The 20,886-nt window shown below is 49.4% G+C and overlaps 45 non-coding genes and 11 pseudogenes across 45 annotated transcripts; all 56 read right to left on the reverse strand.

Moving 5' to 3' along the window:
* Positions 1-180: 180 nt before the first annotated feature.
* On the reverse strand, positions 181-299 carry LOC149755096 (5S ribosomal RNA). Its single transcript, XR_016405478.1, has one exon. It is a non-coding gene; the product is annotated as a 5S ribosomal RNA (ribosomal RNA).
* Positions 300-546: 247 nt separating this feature from the next.
* Positions 547-665, reverse strand: LOC149755097 (5S ribosomal RNA). The gene has a single exon (XR_016408093.1). It is a non-coding gene; the product is annotated as a 5S ribosomal RNA (ribosomal RNA).
* A 246-nt stretch (positions 666-911) lies between these two features.
* LOC149755098 (5S ribosomal RNA) lies at positions 912-1,030 on the reverse strand (annotated as a pseudogene).
* Positions 1,031-1,277: 247 nt separating this feature from the next.
* LOC149755099 (5S ribosomal RNA) lies at positions 1,278-1,396 on the reverse strand. Its single transcript, XR_016405479.1, has one exon. It is a non-coding gene; the product is annotated as a 5S ribosomal RNA (ribosomal RNA).
* A 247-nt stretch (positions 1,397-1,643) lies between these two features.
* On the reverse strand, positions 1,644-1,762 carry LOC149755100 (5S ribosomal RNA). The gene has a single exon (XR_016408094.1). It is a non-coding gene; the product is annotated as a 5S ribosomal RNA (ribosomal RNA).
* A 246-nt stretch (positions 1,763-2,008) lies between these two features.
* Positions 2,009-2,127, reverse strand: LOC149755101 (5S ribosomal RNA; annotated as a pseudogene).
* A 247-nt stretch (positions 2,128-2,374) lies between these two features.
* On the reverse strand, positions 2,375-2,493 carry LOC149755102 (5S ribosomal RNA). Its single transcript, XR_016405481.1, has one exon. It is a non-coding gene; the product is annotated as a 5S ribosomal RNA (ribosomal RNA).
* Positions 2,494-2,740: 247 nt separating this feature from the next.
* LOC149755103 (5S ribosomal RNA) lies at positions 2,741-2,859 on the reverse strand (annotated as a pseudogene).
* A 247-nt stretch (positions 2,860-3,106) lies between these two features.
* On the reverse strand, positions 3,107-3,225 carry LOC149755104 (5S ribosomal RNA). Its single transcript, XR_016405482.1, has one exon. It is a non-coding gene; the product is annotated as a 5S ribosomal RNA (ribosomal RNA).
* Positions 3,226-3,472: 247 nt separating this feature from the next.
* Positions 3,473-3,591, reverse strand: LOC149755105 (5S ribosomal RNA). The gene has a single exon (XR_016406761.1). It is a non-coding gene; the product is annotated as a 5S ribosomal RNA (ribosomal RNA).
* Positions 3,592-3,837: 246 nt separating this feature from the next.
* Positions 3,838-3,956, reverse strand: LOC149755106 (5S ribosomal RNA; annotated as a pseudogene).
* Positions 3,957-4,203: 247 nt separating this feature from the next.
* LOC149755107 (5S ribosomal RNA) lies at positions 4,204-4,322 on the reverse strand. Its single transcript, XR_016408055.1, has one exon. It is a non-coding gene; the product is annotated as a 5S ribosomal RNA (ribosomal RNA).
* A 248-nt stretch (positions 4,323-4,570) lies between these two features.
* On the reverse strand, positions 4,571-4,689 carry LOC149755108 (5S ribosomal RNA). The gene has a single exon (XR_016403205.1). It is a non-coding gene; the product is annotated as a 5S ribosomal RNA (ribosomal RNA).
* A 247-nt stretch (positions 4,690-4,936) lies between these two features.
* On the reverse strand, positions 4,937-5,055 carry LOC149755109 (5S ribosomal RNA). Its single transcript, XR_016406139.1, has one exon. It is a non-coding gene; the product is annotated as a 5S ribosomal RNA (ribosomal RNA).
* Positions 5,056-5,301: 246 nt separating this feature from the next.
* Positions 5,302-5,420, reverse strand: LOC149755110 (5S ribosomal RNA). Its single transcript, XR_016406762.1, has one exon. It is a non-coding gene; the product is annotated as a 5S ribosomal RNA (ribosomal RNA).
* A 247-nt stretch (positions 5,421-5,667) lies between these two features.
* Positions 5,668-5,786, reverse strand: LOC149755111 (5S ribosomal RNA). The gene has a single exon (XR_016403206.1). It is a non-coding gene; the product is annotated as a 5S ribosomal RNA (ribosomal RNA).
* A 247-nt stretch (positions 5,787-6,033) lies between these two features.
* LOC149755112 (5S ribosomal RNA) lies at positions 6,034-6,152 on the reverse strand. Its single transcript, XR_016408131.1, has one exon. It is a non-coding gene; the product is annotated as a 5S ribosomal RNA (ribosomal RNA).
* Positions 6,153-6,398: 246 nt separating this feature from the next.
* LOC149755113 (5S ribosomal RNA) lies at positions 6,399-6,517 on the reverse strand. Its single transcript, XR_016406763.1, has one exon. It is a non-coding gene; the product is annotated as a 5S ribosomal RNA (ribosomal RNA).
* Positions 6,518-6,764: 247 nt separating this feature from the next.
* On the reverse strand, positions 6,765-6,883 carry LOC149755114 (5S ribosomal RNA). Its single transcript, XR_016403207.1, has one exon. It is a non-coding gene; the product is annotated as a 5S ribosomal RNA (ribosomal RNA).
* A 247-nt stretch (positions 6,884-7,130) lies between these two features.
* On the reverse strand, positions 7,131-7,249 carry LOC149755115 (5S ribosomal RNA). Its single transcript, XR_016406140.1, has one exon. It is a non-coding gene; the product is annotated as a 5S ribosomal RNA (ribosomal RNA).
* Positions 7,250-7,495: 246 nt separating this feature from the next.
* LOC149755116 (5S ribosomal RNA) lies at positions 7,496-7,614 on the reverse strand. Its single transcript, XR_016406764.1, has one exon. It is a non-coding gene; the product is annotated as a 5S ribosomal RNA (ribosomal RNA).
* A 247-nt stretch (positions 7,615-7,861) lies between these two features.
* LOC149755117 (5S ribosomal RNA) lies at positions 7,862-7,980 on the reverse strand (annotated as a pseudogene).
* A 247-nt stretch (positions 7,981-8,227) lies between these two features.
* LOC149755118 (5S ribosomal RNA) lies at positions 8,228-8,346 on the reverse strand. The gene has a single exon (XR_016402410.1). It is a non-coding gene; the product is annotated as a 5S ribosomal RNA (ribosomal RNA).
* A 247-nt stretch (positions 8,347-8,593) lies between these two features.
* Positions 8,594-8,712, reverse strand: LOC149755119 (5S ribosomal RNA). Its single transcript, XR_016409165.1, has one exon. It is a non-coding gene; the product is annotated as a 5S ribosomal RNA (ribosomal RNA).
* A 247-nt stretch (positions 8,713-8,959) lies between these two features.
* LOC149755120 (5S ribosomal RNA) lies at positions 8,960-9,078 on the reverse strand. The gene has a single exon (XR_016408056.1). It is a non-coding gene; the product is annotated as a 5S ribosomal RNA (ribosomal RNA).
* A 246-nt stretch (positions 9,079-9,324) lies between these two features.
* On the reverse strand, positions 9,325-9,443 carry LOC149755121 (5S ribosomal RNA). The gene has a single exon (XR_016403208.1). It is a non-coding gene; the product is annotated as a 5S ribosomal RNA (ribosomal RNA).
* Positions 9,444-9,690: 247 nt separating this feature from the next.
* Positions 9,691-9,809, reverse strand: LOC149755122 (5S ribosomal RNA). Its single transcript, XR_016406141.1, has one exon. It is a non-coding gene; the product is annotated as a 5S ribosomal RNA (ribosomal RNA).
* A 245-nt stretch (positions 9,810-10,054) lies between these two features.
* Positions 10,055-10,173, reverse strand: LOC149755123 (5S ribosomal RNA). Its single transcript, XR_016408284.1, has one exon. It is a non-coding gene; the product is annotated as a 5S ribosomal RNA (ribosomal RNA).
* A 247-nt stretch (positions 10,174-10,420) lies between these two features.
* Positions 10,421-10,539, reverse strand: LOC149755124 (5S ribosomal RNA; annotated as a pseudogene).
* Positions 10,540-10,786: 247 nt separating this feature from the next.
* On the reverse strand, positions 10,787-10,905 carry LOC149755125 (5S ribosomal RNA). The gene has a single exon (XR_016402411.1). It is a non-coding gene; the product is annotated as a 5S ribosomal RNA (ribosomal RNA).
* Positions 10,906-11,151: 246 nt separating this feature from the next.
* Positions 11,152-11,270, reverse strand: LOC149755126 (5S ribosomal RNA). Its single transcript, XR_016408859.1, has one exon. It is a non-coding gene; the product is annotated as a 5S ribosomal RNA (ribosomal RNA).
* A 247-nt stretch (positions 11,271-11,517) lies between these two features.
* LOC149755127 (5S ribosomal RNA) lies at positions 11,518-11,636 on the reverse strand (annotated as a pseudogene).
* Positions 11,637-11,883: 247 nt separating this feature from the next.
* Positions 11,884-12,002, reverse strand: LOC149755128 (5S ribosomal RNA). The gene has a single exon (XR_016402412.1). It is a non-coding gene; the product is annotated as a 5S ribosomal RNA (ribosomal RNA).
* Positions 12,003-12,249: 247 nt separating this feature from the next.
* LOC149755129 (5S ribosomal RNA) lies at positions 12,250-12,368 on the reverse strand. Its single transcript, XR_016406765.1, has one exon. It is a non-coding gene; the product is annotated as a 5S ribosomal RNA (ribosomal RNA).
* A 247-nt stretch (positions 12,369-12,615) lies between these two features.
* On the reverse strand, positions 12,616-12,734 carry LOC149755130 (5S ribosomal RNA; annotated as a pseudogene).
* Positions 12,735-12,981: 247 nt separating this feature from the next.
* On the reverse strand, positions 12,982-13,100 carry LOC149755131 (5S ribosomal RNA). The gene has a single exon (XR_016402413.1). It is a non-coding gene; the product is annotated as a 5S ribosomal RNA (ribosomal RNA).
* Positions 13,101-13,347: 247 nt separating this feature from the next.
* LOC149755132 (5S ribosomal RNA) lies at positions 13,348-13,466 on the reverse strand. Its single transcript, XR_016409176.1, has one exon. It is a non-coding gene; the product is annotated as a 5S ribosomal RNA (ribosomal RNA).
* Positions 13,467-13,973: 507 nt separating this feature from the next.
* Positions 13,974-14,092, reverse strand: LOC149755133 (5S ribosomal RNA). The gene has a single exon (XR_016408057.1). It is a non-coding gene; the product is annotated as a 5S ribosomal RNA (ribosomal RNA).
* Positions 14,093-14,338: 246 nt separating this feature from the next.
* On the reverse strand, positions 14,339-14,457 carry LOC149755134 (5S ribosomal RNA). The gene has a single exon (XR_016403209.1). It is a non-coding gene; the product is annotated as a 5S ribosomal RNA (ribosomal RNA).
* A 247-nt stretch (positions 14,458-14,704) lies between these two features.
* Positions 14,705-14,823, reverse strand: LOC149755135 (5S ribosomal RNA). Its single transcript, XR_016406142.1, has one exon. It is a non-coding gene; the product is annotated as a 5S ribosomal RNA (ribosomal RNA).
* A 246-nt stretch (positions 14,824-15,069) lies between these two features.
* LOC149755136 (5S ribosomal RNA) lies at positions 15,070-15,188 on the reverse strand. The gene has a single exon (XR_016406766.1). It is a non-coding gene; the product is annotated as a 5S ribosomal RNA (ribosomal RNA).
* A 247-nt stretch (positions 15,189-15,435) lies between these two features.
* LOC149755137 (5S ribosomal RNA) lies at positions 15,436-15,554 on the reverse strand (annotated as a pseudogene).
* A 247-nt stretch (positions 15,555-15,801) lies between these two features.
* LOC149755138 (5S ribosomal RNA) lies at positions 15,802-15,920 on the reverse strand. Its single transcript, XR_016406731.1, has one exon. It is a non-coding gene; the product is annotated as a 5S ribosomal RNA (ribosomal RNA).
* Positions 15,921-16,167: 247 nt separating this feature from the next.
* On the reverse strand, positions 16,168-16,286 carry LOC149755139 (5S ribosomal RNA). Its single transcript, XR_016401656.1, has one exon. It is a non-coding gene; the product is annotated as a 5S ribosomal RNA (ribosomal RNA).
* A 247-nt stretch (positions 16,287-16,533) lies between these two features.
* Positions 16,534-16,652, reverse strand: LOC149755140 (5S ribosomal RNA). The gene has a single exon (XR_016408058.1). It is a non-coding gene; the product is annotated as a 5S ribosomal RNA (ribosomal RNA).
* A 247-nt stretch (positions 16,653-16,899) lies between these two features.
* On the reverse strand, positions 16,900-17,018 carry LOC149755141 (5S ribosomal RNA). The gene has a single exon (XR_016401220.1). It is a non-coding gene; the product is annotated as a 5S ribosomal RNA (ribosomal RNA).
* A 247-nt stretch (positions 17,019-17,265) lies between these two features.
* Positions 17,266-17,384, reverse strand: LOC149755142 (5S ribosomal RNA). Its single transcript, XR_016406144.1, has one exon. It is a non-coding gene; the product is annotated as a 5S ribosomal RNA (ribosomal RNA).
* A 246-nt stretch (positions 17,385-17,630) lies between these two features.
* On the reverse strand, positions 17,631-17,749 carry LOC149755143 (5S ribosomal RNA). The gene has a single exon (XR_016406767.1). It is a non-coding gene; the product is annotated as a 5S ribosomal RNA (ribosomal RNA).
* A 247-nt stretch (positions 17,750-17,996) lies between these two features.
* On the reverse strand, positions 17,997-18,115 carry LOC149755144 (5S ribosomal RNA; annotated as a pseudogene).
* Positions 18,116-18,361: 246 nt separating this feature from the next.
* LOC149755145 (5S ribosomal RNA) lies at positions 18,362-18,480 on the reverse strand. The gene has a single exon (XR_016405793.1). It is a non-coding gene; the product is annotated as a 5S ribosomal RNA (ribosomal RNA).
* Positions 18,481-18,727: 247 nt separating this feature from the next.
* LOC149755146 (5S ribosomal RNA) lies at positions 18,728-18,846 on the reverse strand. The gene has a single exon (XR_016409188.1). It is a non-coding gene; the product is annotated as a 5S ribosomal RNA (ribosomal RNA).
* Positions 18,847-19,093: 247 nt separating this feature from the next.
* LOC149755147 (5S ribosomal RNA) lies at positions 19,094-19,212 on the reverse strand. Its single transcript, XR_016408059.1, has one exon. It is a non-coding gene; the product is annotated as a 5S ribosomal RNA (ribosomal RNA).
* Positions 19,213-19,459: 247 nt separating this feature from the next.
* On the reverse strand, positions 19,460-19,578 carry LOC149755148 (5S ribosomal RNA). Its single transcript, XR_016403210.1, has one exon. It is a non-coding gene; the product is annotated as a 5S ribosomal RNA (ribosomal RNA).
* A 247-nt stretch (positions 19,579-19,825) lies between these two features.
* LOC149755149 (5S ribosomal RNA) lies at positions 19,826-19,944 on the reverse strand. The gene has a single exon (XR_016408932.1). It is a non-coding gene; the product is annotated as a 5S ribosomal RNA (ribosomal RNA).
* Positions 19,945-20,190: 246 nt separating this feature from the next.
* Positions 20,191-20,309, reverse strand: LOC149755150 (5S ribosomal RNA). The gene has a single exon (XR_016408141.1). It is a non-coding gene; the product is annotated as a 5S ribosomal RNA (ribosomal RNA).
* A 247-nt stretch (positions 20,310-20,556) lies between these two features.
* Positions 20,557-20,675, reverse strand: LOC149755151 (5S ribosomal RNA; annotated as a pseudogene).
* Positions 20,676-20,886: the final 211 nt, after the last annotated feature.

The following is a 20,886-nucleotide window of genomic DNA, read 5'->3' on the forward strand; positions in this document are numbered from 1 at the left end:
CCGGCGGGGCCGTTCTGGCGTAGGATTCAACGCGCTGGTCCCGCTATGCTGCATGGCACCGCCAGTCTCCGGACTCAGTTTAATTTCGGGGAAAAAAAATTATCCGAATAGGAAAAGCCAAAGGCCGAAAAATTAAAAATAAATATTATCAAAAAATAAAAAAGCGGGCAAAAAATAAAAGGGCTGCAACACGAGGACTTTCCATAGGGTCACCCATCCTAGTACTACCCTCGCCCAAGCACGCTTAACTGCGGAGTTCTGATGGGATCCGGTGCATTAGTGCTGGTATGATCGCACCCATGACATGCCCTTCGAAACTCCCTTTTATGACAAAGCAGCAGACCTCGACCGCCCGAGACATTCGCGCTGCCGGGGCCGTTCTGGCATAGGATTCAACGCGCTGGTCCCGCTATGCGGCATGGCACCGCCAGTCTCCGGACTCAGTTTATTGTCGGGGGAAAAAAATTATCCGAAGAGGAAAAGCCAAAAGCCGAAAAATTAAAAATAAATATTATCAAAAAATAAAAAAGCGGGCAAAAAATAAAAGGGGGGCAACACGAGGACTTCCCAGGGGGTCACCCATCCTTGTACTACTCTCGCCCAAGCACGCTTAACTGCGGAGTTCTGATGGGATCCGGTGCATTAGTGCTAGTATGATCACACCCATGAGAAGCCCTTCGAAACTCCCTTTTATGACAAAGCAGCAGACCTCGACGGCCCGAGACATTCGCGCCGCCGGGGCCGTTCTGGCATAGAATTCAACGCGCTGGTCCCGCTATGCTGCATGGCACCGCCTGTCTCCGAACTCAGTTTATTTTGGGAGAAAAAAATTATCCGGAGTGGAAAAGCCAAAAGCCGAAAAATTAAAAATAAATATTATCAAAAAATAAAAAAGCGGGCAAAAAATTAAAGGGGTGCAACACGAGGACTTCCCAGAGGGTCACCCATCCTAGTACTACTCTCGCCCAAGCATGCTTAACTGCGGAGTTCTGATGGAATCTGGTGCATTAGTGCTGGTATGATCGTACCCATTACATGCCCTTCGAAACTCCCTTTTATGACAAAGCAGCAGACCTCGACGGCACGAGACATTCGCGCCGGCGGGGCCGTTCTGGCGTAGGATTCAACGCGCTGGTCCCGCTATGCGGCATGGCACCGCCAGTCTCCGGACTCAGTTTATTTTCGGAGAAAAAAAATTATCCGAATAGGAAAAGCCAAAGGCCGAAAAATTAAAAATAAATATTATCAAAAAATAAAAAAGCGGGCAAAAAATAAAAGGGCTGCAACACGAGGACTTTCCATAGGGTCACCCATCCTAGTACTACCCTCGCCCAAGCACGCTTAACTGCGGAGTTCTGATGGGATCCGGTGCATTAGTGCTGGTATGATCGCACCCATGACATGCCCTTCGAAACTCCCTTTTATGACAAAGCAGCAGACCTCGACCGCCCGAGACATTCGCGGTGCCGGGGCCGTTCTGGCGTAGGATTCAACGCGCTGGTCCCGCTATGCGGCATGGCACCGCCAGTCTCCGGACTCAGTTTATTGTCGGGGGAAAAAAATTATCCGAAGAGGAAAAGCCAAAAGCCGAAAAATTAAAAATAAATATTATCAAAAAATAAAAAAGCGGGCAAAAAATAAAAGGGGGGCAACACGAGGACTTCCCAGGGGGTCACCCATCCTTGTACTACTCTCGCCCAAGCACGCTTAACTGCGGAGTTCTGATGGGATCCGGTGCATTAGTGCTAGTATGATCACACCCATGAGAAGCCCTTCGAAACTCCCTTTTATGACAAAGCAGCAGACCTCGACGGCCCGAGACATTCGCGCCGCCGGGGCCGTTCTGGCATAGAATTCAACGCGCTGGTCCCGCTATGCTGCATGGCACCGCCTGTCTCCGAACTCAGTTTATTTTGGGAGAAAAAAATTATCCGGAGTGGAAAAGCCAAAAGCCGAAAAATTAAAAATAAATATTATCAAAAAATAAAAAAGCGGGCAAAAAATTAAAGGGGTGCAACACGAGGACTTCCCAGAGGGTCACCCATCCTAGTACTACTCTCGCCCAAGCATGCTTAACTGCGGAGTTCTGATGGAATCTGGTGCATTAGTGCTGGTATGATCGTACCCATTACATGCCCTTCGAAACTCCCTTTTATGACAAAGCAGCAGACCTCGACGGCACGAGACATTCGCGCCGGCGGGGCCGTTCTGGCGTAGGATTCAACGCGCTGGTCCCGCTATGCGGCATGGCACCGCCAGTCTCCGGACTCAGTTTATTTTCGGAGAAAAAAAATTATCCGAATAGGAAAAGCCAAAGGCCGAAAAATTAAAAATAAATATTATCAAAAAATAAAAAAGCGGGCAAAAAATAAAAGGGCTGCAACACGAGGACTTTCCATAGGGTCACCCATCCTAGTACTACCCTCGCCCAAGCACGCTTAACTGCGGAGTTCTGATGGGATCCGGTGCATTAGTGCTGGTATGATCGCACCCATGACATGCCCTTCGAAACTCCCTTTTATGACAAAGCAGCAGACCTCGACCGCCCGAGACATTCGCGGTGCCGGGGCCGTTCTGGCGTAGGATTCAACGCGCTGGTCCCGCTATGCGGCATGGCACCGCCAGTCTCCGGACTCAGTTTATTGTCGGGGGAAAAAAATTATCCGAAGAGGAAAAGCCAAAAGCCGAAAAATTAAAAATAAATATTATCAAAAAATAAAAAAGCGGGCAAAAAATAAAAGGGGGGCAACACGAGGACTTCCCAGAGGGTCACCCATCCTAGTACTACTCTCGCCCAAGCATGCTTAACTGCGGAGTTCTGATGGAATCTGGTGCATTAGTGCTGGTATGATCGTACCCATTACATGCCCTTCGAAACTCCCTTTTATGACAAAGCAGCAGACCTCGACGGCCCGAGACATTCGCGCCGGCGGGGCCGTTCTGGCGTAGGATTCAACGCGCTGGTCCCGCTATGCTGCATGGCACCGCCAGTCTCCGGACTCAGTTTATTTTCGGGGAAAAAAAATTATCCGAATAGGAAAAGCCAAAGGCCGAAAAATTAAAAATAAATATTATCAAAAAATAAAAAAGCGGGCAAAAAATAAAAGGGCTGCAACACGAGGACTTTCCATAGGGTCACCCATCCTAGTACTACCCTCGCCCAAGCACGCTTAACTGCGGAGTTCTGATGGGATCCGGTGCATTAGTGCTGGTATGATCGCACCCATGACATGCCCTTCGAAACTCCCTTTTATGACAAAGCAGCAGACCTCGACCGCCCGAGACATTCGCGCTGCCGGGGCCGTTCTGGCGTAGGATTCAACGCGCTGGTCCCGCTATGCGGCATGGCACCGCCAGTCTCCAGACTCAGTTTATTGTCGGGGGAAAAAAATTATCCGAAGAGGAAAAGCCAAAAGCCGAAAAATTAAAAATAAATATTATCAAAAAATAAAAAAGCGGGCAAAAAATAAAAGGGGGGCAACACGAGGACTTCCCAGGGGGTCACCCATCCTTGTACTACTCTCGCCCAAGCACGCTTAACTGCGGAGTTCTGATGGGATCCGGTGCATTAGTGCTGGTATGATCACACCCATGAGAAGCCCTTCGAAACTCCCTTTTATGACAAAGCAGCAGACCTCGACGGCCCGAGACATTCGCGCCGCCGGGGCCGTTCTGGCATAGAATTCAACGCGCTGGTCCCGCTATGCTGCATGGCACCGCCTGTCTCCGAACTCAGTTAATTTTGGGAGAAAAAAATTATCCGGAGTGGAAAAGCCAAAAGCCGAAAAATTAAAAATAAATATTATCAAAAAATAAAAAAGCGGGCAAAAAATTAAAGGGGTGCAACACGAGGACTTCCCAGAGGGTCACCCATCCTAGTACTACTCTCGCCCAAGCATGCTTAACTGCGGAGTTCTGATGGAATCTGGTGCATTAGTGCTGGTATGATCGTACCCATTACATGCCCTTCGAAACTCCCTTTTATGACAAAGCAGCAGACCTCGACGGCCCGAGACATTCGCGCCGGCGGGGCCGTTCTGGCGTAGGATTCAACGCGCTGGTCCCGCTATGCGGCATGGCACCGCCAGTCTCCGGACTCAGTTTATTTTCGGGGAAAAAAAATTATCCGAAGTGGAAAAGCCAAAAGCCGAAAAATTAAAAATAAATATTATCAAAAAATAAAAAAAGGGGCAAAAAATAAAAGGGGTGCAACACGAGGACTTCCCAGGTGGTCACCCATCCTAGTGCTACTCTCGCCCAAGCACGCTTAACTGCGGAGTTTTGATGGGATCCGGTGCATTAGTGCTGGTATGATCGCACCCATGACATGCCCTTCGAAACTCCCTTTTATGACAAAGCAGCCGACCTCGACGGCCCGAGACATTCGCGCCGCCGGGGCCGTTCTGGCGTAGGATTCAACGCGCTGGTCCCGCTATGCTGCATGGCACCGCCAGTCTCCGGACTCAGTTTATTTTCGGGGGAAAAAAATTATCCGAAGTGGAAAAGCCAAAAGCCGAAAAATTAAAAATAAATATTATCAAAAAATAAAAAAACGGGGCAAAAAATAAATGGGGTGCAACACGAGGACTTCCCGGGGGGTCACCCATCCTAGTACTACTCTCGCCCAAGCACGCTTAACTGCAGAGTTCTGATGGGATCCGGTGCATTAGTGCTGGTATGATCGCACCCATGACAAGCCCTTCGAAACTCCGTTTTATGACAAAGCAGCCGGTCTCGACGGCCCGAGACATTCGCGCCGCCAGGGCCGTTCTGGTGTAGGATTCAACGCGCTGGTCCCGCTATGCTGCATGGCACAGCCAGTCTCCGGACTCAGTTTATTTTCGGGGAGAAAAAATTATCCGAAGAGGAAAAGCCAAAGGCCGAAAAATTAAAAATAAATATTACCAAAAAATAAAAATGCGGGCAAAAAATAAAAGGGGTGCAACACGAGGACTTTCCATAGGGTCACCCATCCTAGTACTACCCTCGCCTAAGCACGCTTAACTGCGGAGTTCTGATGGGATCCGGTGCATTAGTGCTGGTATGATCGCACCCATGACATGCCCTTCGAAACTCCCTTTTATGACAAAGCAGCCGACCTCGACGGCCCGAGACATTCGCGCCGCCGGGGCCGTTCTGGCGTAGGATTCAACGCGCTGGTCCCGCTATGCTGCATGGCACCGCCAGTCTCCGGACTCAGTTTATTTTCGGGGGAAAAAATTATCGGAAGAGGAAAAGCCAAAAGCCGAAAAATTAAAAATAAATATTATCAAAAAATAAAAAAGCGGGCAAAAAATAAAAGGGGGGCAACACGAGGACTTCCCAGGGGGTCACCCATCCTTGTACTACTCTCGCCCAAGCACGCTTAACTGCGGAGTTCTGATGGGATCCGGTGCATTAGTGCTGGTATGATCACACCCATGACAAGCCCTTCGAAACTCCCTTTTATGACAAAGCAGCAGACCTCGACAGCCCGAGACATTCGCGCCGCCGGGGCCGTTCTGGCGTAGAATTCAACGCGCTGGTCCCGCTATGCAGCATGGCACCGCCTGTCTCCGAACTCAGTTTATTTTGGGAGGAAAAAAATTATCCGGAGTGGAAAAGCCAAAAGCCGAAAAATTAAAAATAAATATTATCAAAAAATAAAAAAACGGGCAAAAAATAAATGGGGTGCAACACGAGGACTTCCCGGGGGGTCACCCATCCTAGTACTACTCTCGCCCAAGCACGCTTAACTGCAGAGTTCTGATGGGATCCGGTGCATTAGTGCTGGTATGATCGCACCCATGACAAGCCCTTCGAAACTCCGTTTTATGACAAAGCAGCCGGTCTCGACGGCCCGAGACATTCGCGCCGCCAGGGCCATTCTGGTGTAGGATTCAACGCGCTGGTCCCGCTATGCTGCATGGCACAGCCAGTCTCCGGACTCAGTTTATTTTCGGGGAGAAAAAATTATCCGAAGAGGAAAAGCCAAAGGCCGAAAAATTAAAAATAAATATTACCAAAAAATAAAAATGCGGGCAAAAAATAAAAGGGGTGCAACACGAGGACTTTCCATAGGGTCACCCATCCTAGTACTACCCTCGCCTAAGCATGCTTAACTGCGGAGTTCTGATGGGATCCGGTGCATTAGTGCTGGTATGATCGCACCCATGACATGCCCTTCGAAACTCCCTTTTATGACAAAGCAGCCGACCTCGACGGCCCGAGACATTCGCGCCGCCGGGGCCGTTCTGGCGTAGGATTCAACGCGCTGGTCCCGCTATGCTGCATGGCACCGCCAGTCTCCGGACTCAGTTTATTTTCGGGGGAAAAAATTATCGGAAGAGGAAAAGCCAAAAGCCGAAAAATTAAAAATAAATATTATCAAAAAATAAAAAAGCGGGCAAAAAATAAAAGGGGGGCAACACGAGGACTTCCCAGGGGGTCACCCATCCTTGTACTACTCTCGCCCAAGCACGCTTAACTGCGGAGTTCTGATGGGATCCGGTGCATTAGTGCTGGTATGATCACACCCATGACAAGCCCTTCGAAACTCCCTTTTATGACAAAGCAGCAGACCTCGACAGCCCGAGACATTCGCGCCGCCGGGGCCGTTCTGGCGTAGAATTCAACGCGCTGGTCCCGCTATGCAGCATGGCACCGCCTGTCTCCGAACTCAGTTTATTTTGGGAGGAAAAAAATTATCCGGAGTGGAAAAGCCAAAAGCCGAAAAATTAAAAATAAATATTATCAAAAAATAAAAAAACGGGCAAAAAATAAATGGGGTGCAACACGAGGACTTCCCGGGGGGTCACCCATCCTAGTACTACTCTCGCCCAAGCACGCTTAACTGCAGAGTTCTGATGGGATCCGGTGCATTAGTGCTGGTATGATCGCACCCATGACAAGCCCTTCGAAACTCCGTTTTATGACAAAGCAGCCGGTCTCGACGGCCCGAGACATTCGCGCCGCCAGGGCCGTTCTGGTGTAGGATTCAACGCGCTGGTCCCGCTATGCTGCATGGCACAGCCAGTCTCCGGACTCAGTTTATTTTCGGGGAGAAAAAATTATCCGAAGAGGAAAAGCCAAAGGCCGAAAAATTAAAAATAAATATTACCAAAAAATAAAAATGCGGGCAAAAAATAAAAGGGGTGCAACACGAGGACTTTCCATAGGGTCACCCATCCTAGTACTACCCTCGCCTAAGCACGCTTAACTGCGGAGTTCTGATGGGATCCGGTGCATTAGTGCTGGTATGATCGCACCCATGACATGCCCTTCGAAACTCCCTTTTATGACAAAGCAGCCGACCTCGACGGCCCGAGACATTCGCGCCGCCGGGGCCGTTCTGGCGTAGGATTCAACGCGCTGGTCCCGCTATGCTGCATGGCACCGCCAGTCTCCGGACTCAGTTTATTTTCGGGGAAAAAAATTATCCGAAGAGGAAAAGCCGAAAGCCGAAAAATTAAAAATAAATATTATCAAAAAATAAAAAAGCGGGCAAAAAATAAAAGGGGGGCAACACGAGGACTTCCCAGGGGGTCACCCATCCTTGTACTACTCTCGCCCAAGCACGCTTAACTGCGGAGTTCTGATGGGATCCGGTGCATTAGTGCTGGTATGATCACACCCATGACAAGCCCTTCGAAACTCCCTTTTATGACAAAGCAGCAGACCTCGACAGCCCGAGACATTCGCGCCGCCGGGGCCGTTCTGGCGTAGAATTCGACGCGCTGGTCCCGCTATGCTGCATGGCACCGCCTGTCTCCGAACTCAGTTTATTTTGGGAGGAAAAAAATTATCCGGAGTGGAAAAGTCAAAAGCCGAAAAATTAAAAATAAATATTATCAAAAAATAAAAAAGCGGGCAAAAAATTAAAGGGGTGCAACACGAGGACTTCCCAGAGGGTCACCCATCCTAGTACTACTCTCGCCCAAGCAGGCTTAACTGCGGAGTTCTGATGGAATCTGGTGCATTAGTGCTGGTATAATCGTACCCATTACATGCCCTTCGAAACTCCGTTTTATGACAAAGCAGCCGGTCTCGACGGCCCGAGACATTCGCGCCGGCGGGGCCGTTCTGGCGTAGGATTCAACGCGCTGGTCCCGCTATGCTGCATGGCACCGCCAGTCTCCGGACTCAGTTTATTTTCGGGGAAAAAAAATTATCCGAAGAGGGAAAGCCAAAGGCCGAAAAATTAAAAATAAATATTATCAAAAAATAAAAAAGCGGGCAAAAAATAAAAGGGGTGCAACACGAGGACTTTCCATAGGGTCACCCATCCTAGTACTACCCTCGCCCAAGCACGCTTAACTGCGGAGTTCTGATGGGATCCGGTGCATTAGTGCTGGTATGATCGCACCCATGACATGCCCTTCGAAACTCCCTTTTATGACAAAGCAGCCGACCTCGACGGCCCGAGACATTCGCGCCGCCGGGGCCGTTCTGGCGTAGGATTCAACGCGCTGGTCCCGCTATGCTGCATGGCACCGCCAGTCTCCGGACTCAGTTTATTTTCGGGAAAAAAAAATTATCCGAAGAGGAAAAGCCAAAAGCCGAAAAATTAAAAATAAATATTAACAAAAAATAAAAAAGCGGGCAAAAAATAAAAGGGGTGCAACACGAGGACTTCCCAGGGGGTCACCCATCCTAGTACTACTCTCGCCCAAGCACGCTTAACTGCGGAGTTCAGATGGGATCCGGTGCATTAGTGCTGGTATGATCGCACCCATGACAAGCCCTTCGAAACCCCCTTTTATGACAAAGCAGCAGGTCTCGACGGCCCGAGACATTCGCACCGCCGGGGCCGTTCTGGCGTAGGATTCAACGCGCTGGTCCCGCTATGCTGCATGGCACCGCCAGTCTCCGGACTCAGTTTATATTCGGAGAAAAAAAATTATCCGAAGCGGAAAAGCCAAAAGCCGAAAAATTAAAAATAAATATTATCAAAAAATAAAAAAAGGGGCAAAAAATAAAAGGGGTGCAACACGAGGACTTCCCAGGTGGTCACCCATCCTAGTGCTACTCTCGCCCAAGCACGCTTAACTGCGGAGTTTTGATGGGATCCGGTGCATTAGTGCTGGTATGATCGCACCCATGACATGCCCTTCGAAACTCCCTTTTATGACCAAGCAGCCGACCTCGACGGCCCGAGACATTCGCGCCGCCGGGGCCGTTCTGGCGTAGGATTCAACGCGCTGGTCCCGCTATGCTGCATGGCACCGCCAGTCTCCGGACTCAGTTTATTTTCGGGGGAAAAAAATTATCCGAAGTGGAAAAGCCAAAAGCCGAAAAATTAAAAATAAATATTATCAAAATATAAAAAAAGGGCAAAAAATAAATGGGGTGCAACACGAGGACTTCCCGGGGGGTCACCCATCCTAGTACTACTCTCGCCCAAGCACGCTTAACTGCAGAGTTCTGATGGGATCCGGTGCATTAGTGCTGGTATGATCGCACCCATGACAAGCCCTTCGAAACTCCGTTTTATGACAAAGCAGCCGGTCTCGACGGCCCGAGACATTCGCGCCGCCAGGGCCGTTCTGGCGTAGGATTCAACGCGCTGGTCCCGCTATGCTGCATGGCACAGCCAGTCTCCGGACTCAGTTTATTTTCGGGGAGAAAAAATTATCCGAAGAGGAAAAGCCAAAGGCCGAAAAATTAAAAATAAATATTACCAAAAAATAAAAAAGCGGGCAAAAAATAAAAGGGGTGCAACACGAGGACTTTCCATAGGGTCACCCATCCTAGTACTACCCTCGCCTAAGCACGCTTAACTGCGGAGTTCTGATGGGATCCGGTGCATTAGTGCTGGTATGATCGCACCCATGACATGCCCTTCGAAACTCCCTTTTATGACAAAGCAGCCGACCTCGACGCCCCGAGACATTCGCGCCGCCGGGGCCGTTCTGGCGTAGGATTCAATGCGCTGGTCCCGCTATGCTGCATGGCACCGCCAGTTTCCGGACTCAGTTTATTTCGGGGGAAAAAATTATCCGAAGAGGAAAAGCCAAAAGCCGAAAAATTAAAAATAAATATTATCAAAAAATAAAAAAGCGAGCAAAAAATAAAAGTGGGGCAACACGAGGACTTCCCAGGGGGTCACCCATCCTTGTACTACTCTCGCCCAAGCACGCTTAACTGCGGAGTTCTGATGGGATCCGGTGCATTAGTGCTGGTATGATCACACCCATGACAAGCCCTTCGAAACTCCCTTTTATGACAAAGCAGCAGACCTCGACAGCCCGAGACATTCGCGCCGCCGGGGCCGTTCTGGCGTAGAATTCATCGCGCTGGTCCCGCTATGCTGCATGGCACCGCCTGTCTCCGAACTCAGTTTATTTTGGGAGGAAAAAAATTATCCGGAGTGGAAAAGCCAAAAGCCGAAAAATTAAAAATAAATATTATCAAAAAATAAAAAAGCGGGCAAAAAATTAAAGGGGTGCAACACGAGGACTTCCCAGAGGGTCACCCATCCTAGTACTACTCTCGCCCAAGCATGCTTAACTGCGGAGTTCTGATGGAATCTGGTGCATTACTGCTGGTATGATCGTACCTATTACATGCCTTTCGAAACTCCCTTTTATGACAAAGCAGCAGACCTCGACGGCCCGAGACATTCGCGCCGGCGGGGCCGTTCTGGCGTAGGATTCAACGCGCTGGTCCCGCTATGCTGCATGGCACCGCCAGTCTCCGGACTCAGTTTATTTTCGGGGAAAAAAAATTATCCGAAGAGGAAAAGCCAAAGGCCGAAAAATTAAAAATAAATATTATCAAAAAATAAAAAAGCGGGCAAAAAATAAAAGGGGTGCAACACGAGGACTTTCCATAGGGTCACCCATCCTAGTACTACCCTCGCCCAAGCACGCTTAACTGCGGAGTTCTGATGGGATCCGGTGCATTAGTGCTGGTATGATCGCACCCATGACATGCCCTTCGAAACTCCCTTTTATGACAAAGCAGCCGACCTCGACGGTCCGAGACATTCGCGCCGCCGGGGCCGTTCTGGCGTAGGATTCAACGCGCTGGTCCCGCTATGCTGCATGGCACCGCCAGTCTCCGGACTCAGTTTATTTTCGGGAGAAAAAATTATCCGAAGAGGAAAAGCCAAAAGCCGAAAAATTAAAAATAAATATTATCAAAAAATAAAAAAGCGGGCAAAAAATAAAAGGGGGGCAACACGAGGACTTCCCAGGGGGTCACCCATCCTTGTACTACTCTCGCCCAAGCACGCTTAACTGTGGAGTTCTGATGGGATCCGGTGCATTAGTGCTGGTATGATCACACCCATGACAAGCCCTTCGAAACTCCCTTTTATGACAAAGCAGCAGACCTCGACGGCCCGAGACATTCGCGCCGCCGGGGCCGTTCTGGCGTAGAATTCAACGCGCTGGTCCCGCTATGCTGCATGGCACCGCCTGTCTCCGAACTCAGTTTATTTTGGGAGGAAAAAAATTATCCGGAGTGGAAAAGCCAAAAGCCGAAAAATTAAAAATAAATATTATCAAAAAATAAAAAAGCGGGCAAAAAATTAAAGGGGTGCAACACGAGGACTTCCCAGAGGGTCACCCATCCTAGTACTACTCTCGCCCAAGCATGCTTAACTGCGGAGTTCTGATGGAATCTGGTGCATTAGTGCTGGTATGATCGTACCCATTACATGCCCTTCGAAACTCCCTTTTATGACAAAGCAGCAGACCTCGACGGCCCGAGACATTCGCGCCGGCGGGGCCGTTCTGGCGTAGGATTCAACGCGCTGGTCCCGCTATGCTGCATGGCACCGCCAGTATCCGGACTCAGTTTATTTTCGGGGAAAAAAAATTATCCGAAGAGGGAAAGCCAAAGGCCGAAAAATTAAAAATAAATATTATCAAAAAATAAAAAAGCGGGCAAAAAATAAAAGGGGTGCAACACGAGGACTTTCCATAGGGTCACCCATCCTAGTACTACCCTCGCCCAAGCACGCTTAACTGCGGAGTTCTGATGGGATCCGGTGCATTAGTGCTGGTATGATCGCACCCATGACATGCCCTTCGAAACTCCCTTTTATGACAAAGCAGCCGACCTCGACGGCCCGAGACATTCGCGCCGCCGGGGCCGTTCTGGCGTAGGATTCAACGCGCTGGTCCCGCTATGCGGCATGGCACCGCCAGTCTCCGGACTCAGTTTATTGTCGGGGGAAAAAAATTATCCGAAGAGGAAAAGCCAAAAGCCGAAAAATTAAAAATAAATATTATCAAAAAATAAAAAAGCGGGCAAAAAATAAAAGGGGGGCAACACGAGGACTTCCCAGGGGGTCACCCATCCTTGTACTACTCTCGCCCAAGCACGCTTAACTGCGGAGTTCTGATGGGATCCGGTGCATTAGTGCTGGTATGATCACACCCATGACAAGCCCTTCGAAACTCCCTTTTATGACAAAGCAGCAGACCTCGACGGCCCGAGACATTCGCGCCGCCGGGGCCGTTCTGGCGTAGAATTCAACGCGCTGGTCCCGCTATGCTGCATGGCACCGCCTGTCTCCGAACTCAGTTTATTTTGGGAGGAAAAAAATTATCCGGAGTGGAAAAGCCAAAAGCCGAAAAATTAAAAATAAATATTATCAAAAAATAAAAAAGCGGGCAAAAAATTAAAGGGGTGCAACACGAGGACTTCCCAGAGGGTCACCCATCCTAGTACTACTCTCGCCCAAGCATGCTTAACTGCGGAGTTCTGATGGAATCTGGTGCATTAGTGCTGGTATGATCGTACCCATTACATGCCCTTCGAAACTCGCTTTTATGACAAAGCAGCAGACCTCGACGGCCCGAGACATTCGCGCCGGCGGGGCCGTTCTGGCGTAGGATTCAACGCGCTGGTCCCGCTATGCTGCATGGCACCACCAGTCTCCGGACTCAGTTTATTTTCGGGGAAAAAAAATTATCCGAAGAGGGAAAGCCAAAGGCCGAAAAATTAAAAATAAATATTATCAAAAAATAAAAAAGCGGGCAAAAAATAAAAGGGGTGCAACACGAGGACTTTCCATAGGGTCACCCATCCTAGTACTACCCTCGCCCAAGCACGCTTAACTGCGGAGTTCTGATGGGATCCGGTGCATTAGTGCTGGTATGATCGCACCCATGACATGCCCTTCGAAACTCCCTTTTATGACAAAGCAGCCGACCTCGACGGCCCGAGACATTCGCGCCGCCGGGGCCGTTCTGGCGTAGGATTCAACGCGCTGGTCCCGCTATGCTGCATGGCACCGCCAGTCTCCGGACTCAGTTTATTTTCGGGGAAAAAAAATTATCCGAAGAGGAAAAGCCAAAAGCCGAAAAATTAAAAATAAATATTAACAAAAAATAAAAAAGTGGGCAAAAAATAAAAGGGGTGCAACACGAGGACTTCCCAGGGGGTCACCCATCCTAGTACTACTCTCGCCCAAGCACGCTTAACTGCGGAGTTCAGATGGGATCCGGTGCATTAGTGCTGGTATGATCGCACCCATGACAAGCCCTTCGAAACCCCCTTTTATGACAAAGCAGCAGGTCTCGACGGCCCGAGACATTCGCACCGCCGGGGCCGTTCTGGCGTAGGATTCAACGCGCTGGTCCCGCTATGCTGCATGGCACCGCCAGTCTCCGGACTCAGTTTATTTTCGGAGAAAAAAAATTATCCGAAGCGGAAAAGCCAAAAGCCGAAAAATTAAAAATAAATATTATCAAAAAATAAAAAAAGGGGCAAAAAATAAAAGGGGTGCACACCCATGACAAGCCCTTCGAAACCCCCTTTTATGACAAAGCAGCAGGTCTCGACGGCCCGAGACATTCGCACCGCCGGGGCCGTTCTGGCGTAGGATTCAACGCGCTGGTCCCGCTATGCTGCATGGCACCGCCAGTCTCCGGACTCAGTTTATTTTCGGAGAAAAAAAATTATCCGAAGCGGAAAAGCCAAAAGCCGAAAAATTAAAAATAAATATTATCAAAAAATTAAAAAAGGGGCAAAAAATAAAAGGGGTGCAACACGAGGACTTCCCAGGTGGTCACCCATCCTAGTGCTACTCTCGCCCAAGCACGCTTAACTGCGGAGTTTTGATGGGATCCGGTGCATTAGTGCTGGTATGATCGCACCCATGACATGCCCTTCGAAACTCCCTTTTATGACAAAGCAGCCGACCTCGACGGCCCGAGACATTCGCGCCGCCGGGGCCGTTCTGGCGTAGGATTCAACGCGCTGGTCCCGCTATGCTGCATGGCACCGCCAGTCTCCGGACTCAGTTTATTTTCGGGGGAAAAAAATTATCCGAAGTGGAAAAGCCAAAAGCCGAAAAATTAAAAATAAATATTATCAAAAAATAAAAAAAGGGCAAAAAATAAATGGGGTGCAACACGAGGACTTCCCGGGGGGTCACCCATCCTAGTACTACTCTCGCCCAAGCACGCTTAACTGCAGAGTTCTGATGGGATCCGGTGCATTAGTGCTGGTATGATCGCACCCATGACAAGCCCTTCGAAACTCCGTTTTATGACAAAGCAGCCGGTCTCGACGGCCCGAGACATTCGCGCCGCCAGGGCCGTTCTGGCGTAGGATTCAACGCGCTGGTCCCGCTATGCTGCATGGGACAGCCAGTCTCCGGACTCAGTTTATTTTCGGGGAGAAAAAATTATCCGAAGAGGAAAAGCCAAAGGCCGAAAAATTAAAAATAAATATTACCAAAAAATAAAAAAGCGGGCAAAAAATAAAAGGGGTGCAACACGAGGACTTTCCATAGGGTCACCCATCCTAGTACTACCCTCGCCTAAGCACGCTTAACTGCGGAGTTCTGATGGGATCCGGTGCATTAGTGCTGGTATGATCGCACCCATGACATGCCCTTCGAAACTCTCTTTTATGACAAAGCAGCCGACCTCGACGGCCCGAGACATTCGCGCCGCCGGGGCCGTTCTGGTGTAGGATTCAACGCGCTGGTCCCGCTATGCTGCATGGCACCGCCAGTCTCCGGACTCAGTTTATTTTCGGGGAAAAAAATTATCCGAAGAGGAAAAGCCAAAAGCCGAAAAATTAAAAATAAATATTATCAAAAAATAAAAAAGCGGGCAAAAAATAAAAGGGGGGCAACACGAGGACTTCCCAGGGGGTCACCCATCCTTGTACTACTCTCGCCCAAGCACGCTTAACTGCGGAGTTCTGATGGGATCCGGTGCATTAGTGCTGGTATGATCACACCCATGACAAGCCCTTCGAAACTCCCTTTTATGACAAAGCAGCAGACCTCGACGGCCCGAGACATTCGCGCCGCCGGGGCCGTTCTGGCGTAGAATTCAACGCGCTGGTCCCGCTATGCTGCATGGCACCGCCTGTCTCCGAACTCAGTTTATTTTGGGAGGAAAAAAATTATCCGGAGTGGAAAAGCCAAAAGCCGAAAAATTAAAAATAAATATTATCAAAAAATAAAAAAGCGGGCAAAAAATTAAAGGGGTGCAACACGAGGACTTCCCAGAGGGTCACCCATCCTAGTACTACTCTCGCCCAAGCATGCTTAACTGCGGAGTTCTGATGGAATCTGGTGCATTAGTGCTGGTATGATCGTACCCATTACATGCCCTTCGAAACTCCCTTTTATGACAAAGCAGCAGACCTCGACGGCCCGAGACATTCGCGCCGGCGGGGCCGTTCTGGCGTAGGATTCAACGCGCTGGTCCCGCTATGCTGCATGGCACCGCCAGTCTCCGGACTCAGTTTATTTTCGGGGAAAAAAAATTATCCGAAGAGGGAAAGCCAAAGGCCGAAAAATTAAAAATAAATATTATCAAAAAATAAAAAAGCGGGCAAAAAATAAAAGGGGTGCAACACGAGGACTTTCCATTGGGTCACCCATCCTAGTACTACCCTCGCCCAAGCACGCTTAACTGCGGAGTTCTGATGGGATCTGGTGCATTAGTGCTGGTATGATCGCACCCATGACATGCCCTTCGAAACTCCCTTTTATGACAAAGCAGCCGACCTCGACGGCCCGAGACATTCGCGCCGCCGGGGCCGTTCTGGCGTAGGATTCAACGCGCTGGTCCCGCTATGCTGCATGGCACCGCCAGTCTCCGGACTCAGTTTATTTTCGGGGAAAAAAAATTATCCGAAGAGGAAAAGCCAAAAGCCGAAAAATTAAAAATAAATATTAACAAAAAATAAAAAAGCGGGCAAAAAATAAAAGGGGTGCAACACGAGGACTTCCCAGGGGGTCACCCATCCTAGTACTACTCTCGCCCAAGCACGCTTAACAGCGGAGTTCAGATGGGATCCGGTGCATTAGTGCTGGTATGATCGCACCCATGACAAGCCCTTCGAAACCCCCTTTTATGACAAAGCAGCAGGTCTCGACGGCCCGAGACATTCACACCGCCGGGGCCGTTCTGGCGTAGGATTCAACGCGCTGGTCCCGCCATGCTGCATGGCACCGCCAGTCTCCGGACTCAGTTTATTTTCGGAGAAAAAAAATTATCCGAAGCGGAAAAGCCAAAAGCCGAAAAATTAAAAATAAATATTATCAAAAAATAAAAAAAGGGGCAAAAAATAAAAGGGGTGCAACACGAGGACTTCCCAGGTGGTCACCCATCCTAGTGCTACTCTCGCCCAAGCACGCTTAACTGCGGAGTTTTGATGGGATCCGGTGCATTAGTGCTGGTATGATCGCACCCATGACATGCCCTTCGAAACTCCCTTTTATGACAAAGCAGCCGACCTCGACGGCCCGAGACATTCGCGCCGCCGGGGCCGTTCTGGCGTAGGATTCAACGCGCTGGTCCCGCTATGCTGCATGGCACCGCCAGTCTCCGGACTCAGTTTATTTTCGGGGGAAAAAAATTATCCGAAGTGGAAAAGCCAAAAGCCGAAAAATTAAAAATAAATATTATCAAAAAATAAAAAAAGGGGCAAAAAATAAATGGGGTGCAACACGAGGACTTCCCGGGGGGTCACCCATCCTAGTACTACTCTCGCCCAAGCACGCTTAACTGCAGAGTTCTGATGGGATCTGGTGCATTAGTGCTGGTATGATCGCACCCATGACAAGCCCTTCGAAACTCCGTTTTATGACAAAGCAGCCGGTCTCGACGGCCCGAGACATTCGCGCCGCCAGGGCCGTTCTGGTGTAGGATTCAACGCGCTGGTCCCGCTATGCTGCATGGGACAGCCAGTCTCCGGACTCAGTTTATTTTCGGGGAGAAAAAATTATCCGAAGAGGAAAAGCCAAAGGCCAAAAAATTAAAAATAAATATTACCAAAAAATAAAAAAGCGGGCAAAAAATAAAAGGGGTGCAACACGAGGACTTTCCATAGGGTCACCCATCCTAGTACTACCCTCGCCTAAGCACGCTTAACTGCGGAGTTCTGATGGGATCCGGTGCATTAGTGCTGGTATGATCGCACCCATGACATGCCCTTCGAAACTCCCTTTTATGACAAAGCAGCCGACCTCGACGGCCCGAGACATTCGCGCCGCCGGGGCCGTTCTGGCGTAGGATTCAACGCGCTGGTCCCGCTATGCTGCATGGCACCGCCAGTCTCCGGACTCAGTTTATTTTCGGGAAAAAAAATTATCCGAAGAGGAAAAGCCAAAAGCCAAAAAATTAAAAATAAATATTATTAAAAAATAAAAAAGCGGGCAAAAAATAAAAGGGGGGCAACACGAGGACTTCCCAGGGGGTCACCCATCCTTGTACTACTCTCGCCCAAGCACGCTTAACTGCGGAGTTCTGATGGGATCCGGTGCATTAGTGCTGGTATGATCACACCCATGACAAGCCCTTCGAAACTCCCTTTTATGACAAAGCAGCAGACCTCGACGGCCCGAGACATTCGCGCCGCCGGGGCCGTTCTGGCGTAGAATTCAACACGCTGGTCCCGCTATGCTGCATGGCACCGCCTGTCTCCGAACTCAGTTTATTTTGGGAGGAAAAAAATTATCCGGAGTGGAAAAGCCAAAAGCCGAAAAATTAAAAATAAATATTATCAAAAAATAAAAAAGCGGGCAAAAAATTAAAGGGGTGCAACACGAGGACTTCCCAGAGGGTCACCCATCCTAGTACTACTCTCGCCCAAGCATGCTTAACTGCGGAGTTCTGATGGAATCTGGTGCATTAGTGCTGGTATGATCGTACCCATTACATGCCCTTCGAAACTCCCTTTTATGACAAAGCAGCAGACCTCGACGGCCCGAGACATTCGCGCCGGCGGGGCCGTTCTGGCGTAGGATTCAACGCGCTGGTCCCGCTATGCTGCATGGCACCGCCAGTCTCCGGACTCAGTTTATTTTCGGGGAAAAAAATTATCCGAAGAGGAAAAGCCAAAGGCCGAAAAATAAAAAATAAATATTATCAAAAAATAAAAAAGCGGGCAAAAAATAAAAGGGGTGCAACACGAGGACTTTCCATAGGGTCACCCATCCTAGTACTACCCTCGCCCAAGCACGCTTAACTGCGGAGTTCTGATAGGATCCGGTGCATTAGTGCTGGTATGATCGCACCCATGACATGCCCTTCGAAACTCCCTTTTATGACAAAGCAGCCGACCTCGACGGCCCGAGACATTCGCGCCGCCGGGGCCGTTCTGGCGTAGGATTCAACGCGCTGGTCCCGCTATGCTGCATGGCACCGCCAGTCTCCGGACTCAGTTTATTTTCGGGGAAAAAAAATTATCCGAAGAGGAAAAGCCAAAAGCCGAAAAATTAAAAATAAATATTAACAAAAAATAAAAAAGCGGGCAAAAAATAAAAGGGGTGCAACACGAGGACTTCCCAGGGGGTCACCCATCCTAGTACTACTCTCGCCCAAGCACGCTTAACTGCGGAGTTCAGATGGGATCCGGTGCATTAGTGCTGGTATGATCGCACCCATGACAAGCCCTTCGAAACCCCCTTTTATGACAAAGCAGCAGGTCTCGACGGCCCGAGACATTCGCACCGCCGGGGCCGTTCTGGCGTAGGATTCAACGCGCTGGTCCCGCTATGCTGCATGGCACCGCCAGTGTCCGGACTCAGTTTATTTTTGGAGAAAAAAAATTATCCGAAGCGGAAAAGCCAAAAGCCGAAAAATTAAAAATAAATATTATCAAAAAATAAAAAAAGGGGCAAAAAATAAAAGGGGTGCAACACGAGGACTTCCCAGGTGGTCACCCATCCTAGTGCTACTCTCGCCCAAGCACGCTTAACTGCGGAGTTTTGATGGGATCCGGTGCATTAGTGCTGGTATGATCGCACCCATGACATGCCCTTCGAAACTCCCTTTTATGACAAAGCAGCCGACCTCGACGGCCCGAGACATTCGCGCCGCCGGGGCCATTCTGGCGTAGGATTCAACGCGCTGATCCCGCTATGCTGCATGGCACCGCCAGTCTCCGGACTCAGTTTATTTTCGGGGGAAAAAAATTATCCGAAGTGGAAAAGCCAAAAGCCGAAAAATTAAAAATAAATATTATCAAAAAATAAAAAAAGGGGCAAAAAATAAATGGGGTGCAACACGAGGACTTCCCGGGGGGTCACCCATCCTAGTACTACTCTCGCCCAAGCACGCTTAACTGCAGAGTTCTGATGGGATCCGGTGCATTAGTGCTGGTATGATCGCACCCATGACAAGCCCTTCAAAACTCCGTTTTATGACAAAGCAGCCGGTCTCGACGGCCCGAGACATTCGCGCCGCCAGGGCCGTTCTGGCGTAGGATTCAACGCGCTGGTCCCGCTATGCTGCATGGGACAGCCAGTCTCCGGACTCAGTTTATTTTCGGGGAGAAAAAATTATCCGAAGAGGAAAAGCCAAAGGCCGAAAAATTAAAAATAAATATTACCAAAAAATAAAAAAGCGGGCAAAAAATAAAAGGGGTGCAACACGAGGACTTTCCATAGGGTCACCCATCCTAGTGCTACCCTCGCCTAAGCACGCTTAACTGCGGAGTTCTGATGGGATCCGGTGCATTAGTGCTGGTATGATCGCACCCATGACATGCCCTTCGAAACTCCCTTTTATGACAAAGCAGCCGACCTCGACGGCCCGAGACATTCGCGCCGCCGGGGCCGTTCTGGCGTAGGATTCAACGCGCTGGTCCCGCTATGCTGCATGGCACCGCCAGTCTCCGGACTCAGTTTATTTTCGGGGAAAAAAATTATCCGAAGAGGAAAAGCCAAAAGCCGAAAAATTAAAAATAAATATTATCAAAAAATAAAAAAGCGGGCAAAAAATAAAAGGGGGGCAACACGAGGACTTCCCAGGGGGTCACCCATCCTTGTACTACTCTCGCCCAAGCACGCTTAACTGCGGAGTTCTGATGGGATCCAGTGCATTAGTGCTGGTATGATCACACCCATGACAAGCCCTTCGAAACTCCCTTTTATGACAAAGCAGCAGACCTCGACGGCCCGAGACATTCGCGCCGCCGGGGCCGTTCTGGCGTAGAATTCAACACGCTGGTCCCGCTATGCTGCATGGCACCGCCTGTCTCCGAACTCAGTTTATTTTGGGAGGAAAAAAATTATCCGGAGTGGAAAAGCCAAAAGCCGAAAAATTAAAAATAAATATTATCAAAAAATAAAAAAGCGGGCAAAAAATTAAAGGGGTGCAACACGAGGACTTCCCAGAGGGTCACCCATCCTAGTACTACTCTCGCCCAAGCATGCTTAACTGCGGAGTTCTGATGGAATCTGGTGCATTAGTGCTGGTATGATCGTACCCATTACATGCCCTTCGAAACTCCCTTTTATGACAAAGCAGCAGACCTCGACGGCCCGAGACATTCGCGCCGGCGGGGCCGTTCTGGCGTAGAATTCAACGCGCTGGTCCCGCTATGCTGCATGGCACCGCCAGTCTCCGGACTCAGTTTATTTTCGGGGAAAAAAAATTATCCGAAGAGGGAAAGCCAAAGGCCGAAAAATTAAAAATAAAT

The sequence above is a fragment of the Phoenix dactylifera genome, chromosome 4 (genome assembly GCF_051530095.1).
Source record: "Phoenix dactylifera cultivar Ajwa chromosome 4, Ajwa_hap1_PhDact_Kaust_v1.1, whole genome shotgun sequence".
In the NCBI taxonomy this organism is placed as follows: domain Eukaryota; kingdom Viridiplantae; phylum Streptophyta; class Magnoliopsida; order Arecales; family Arecaceae; genus Phoenix; species Phoenix dactylifera.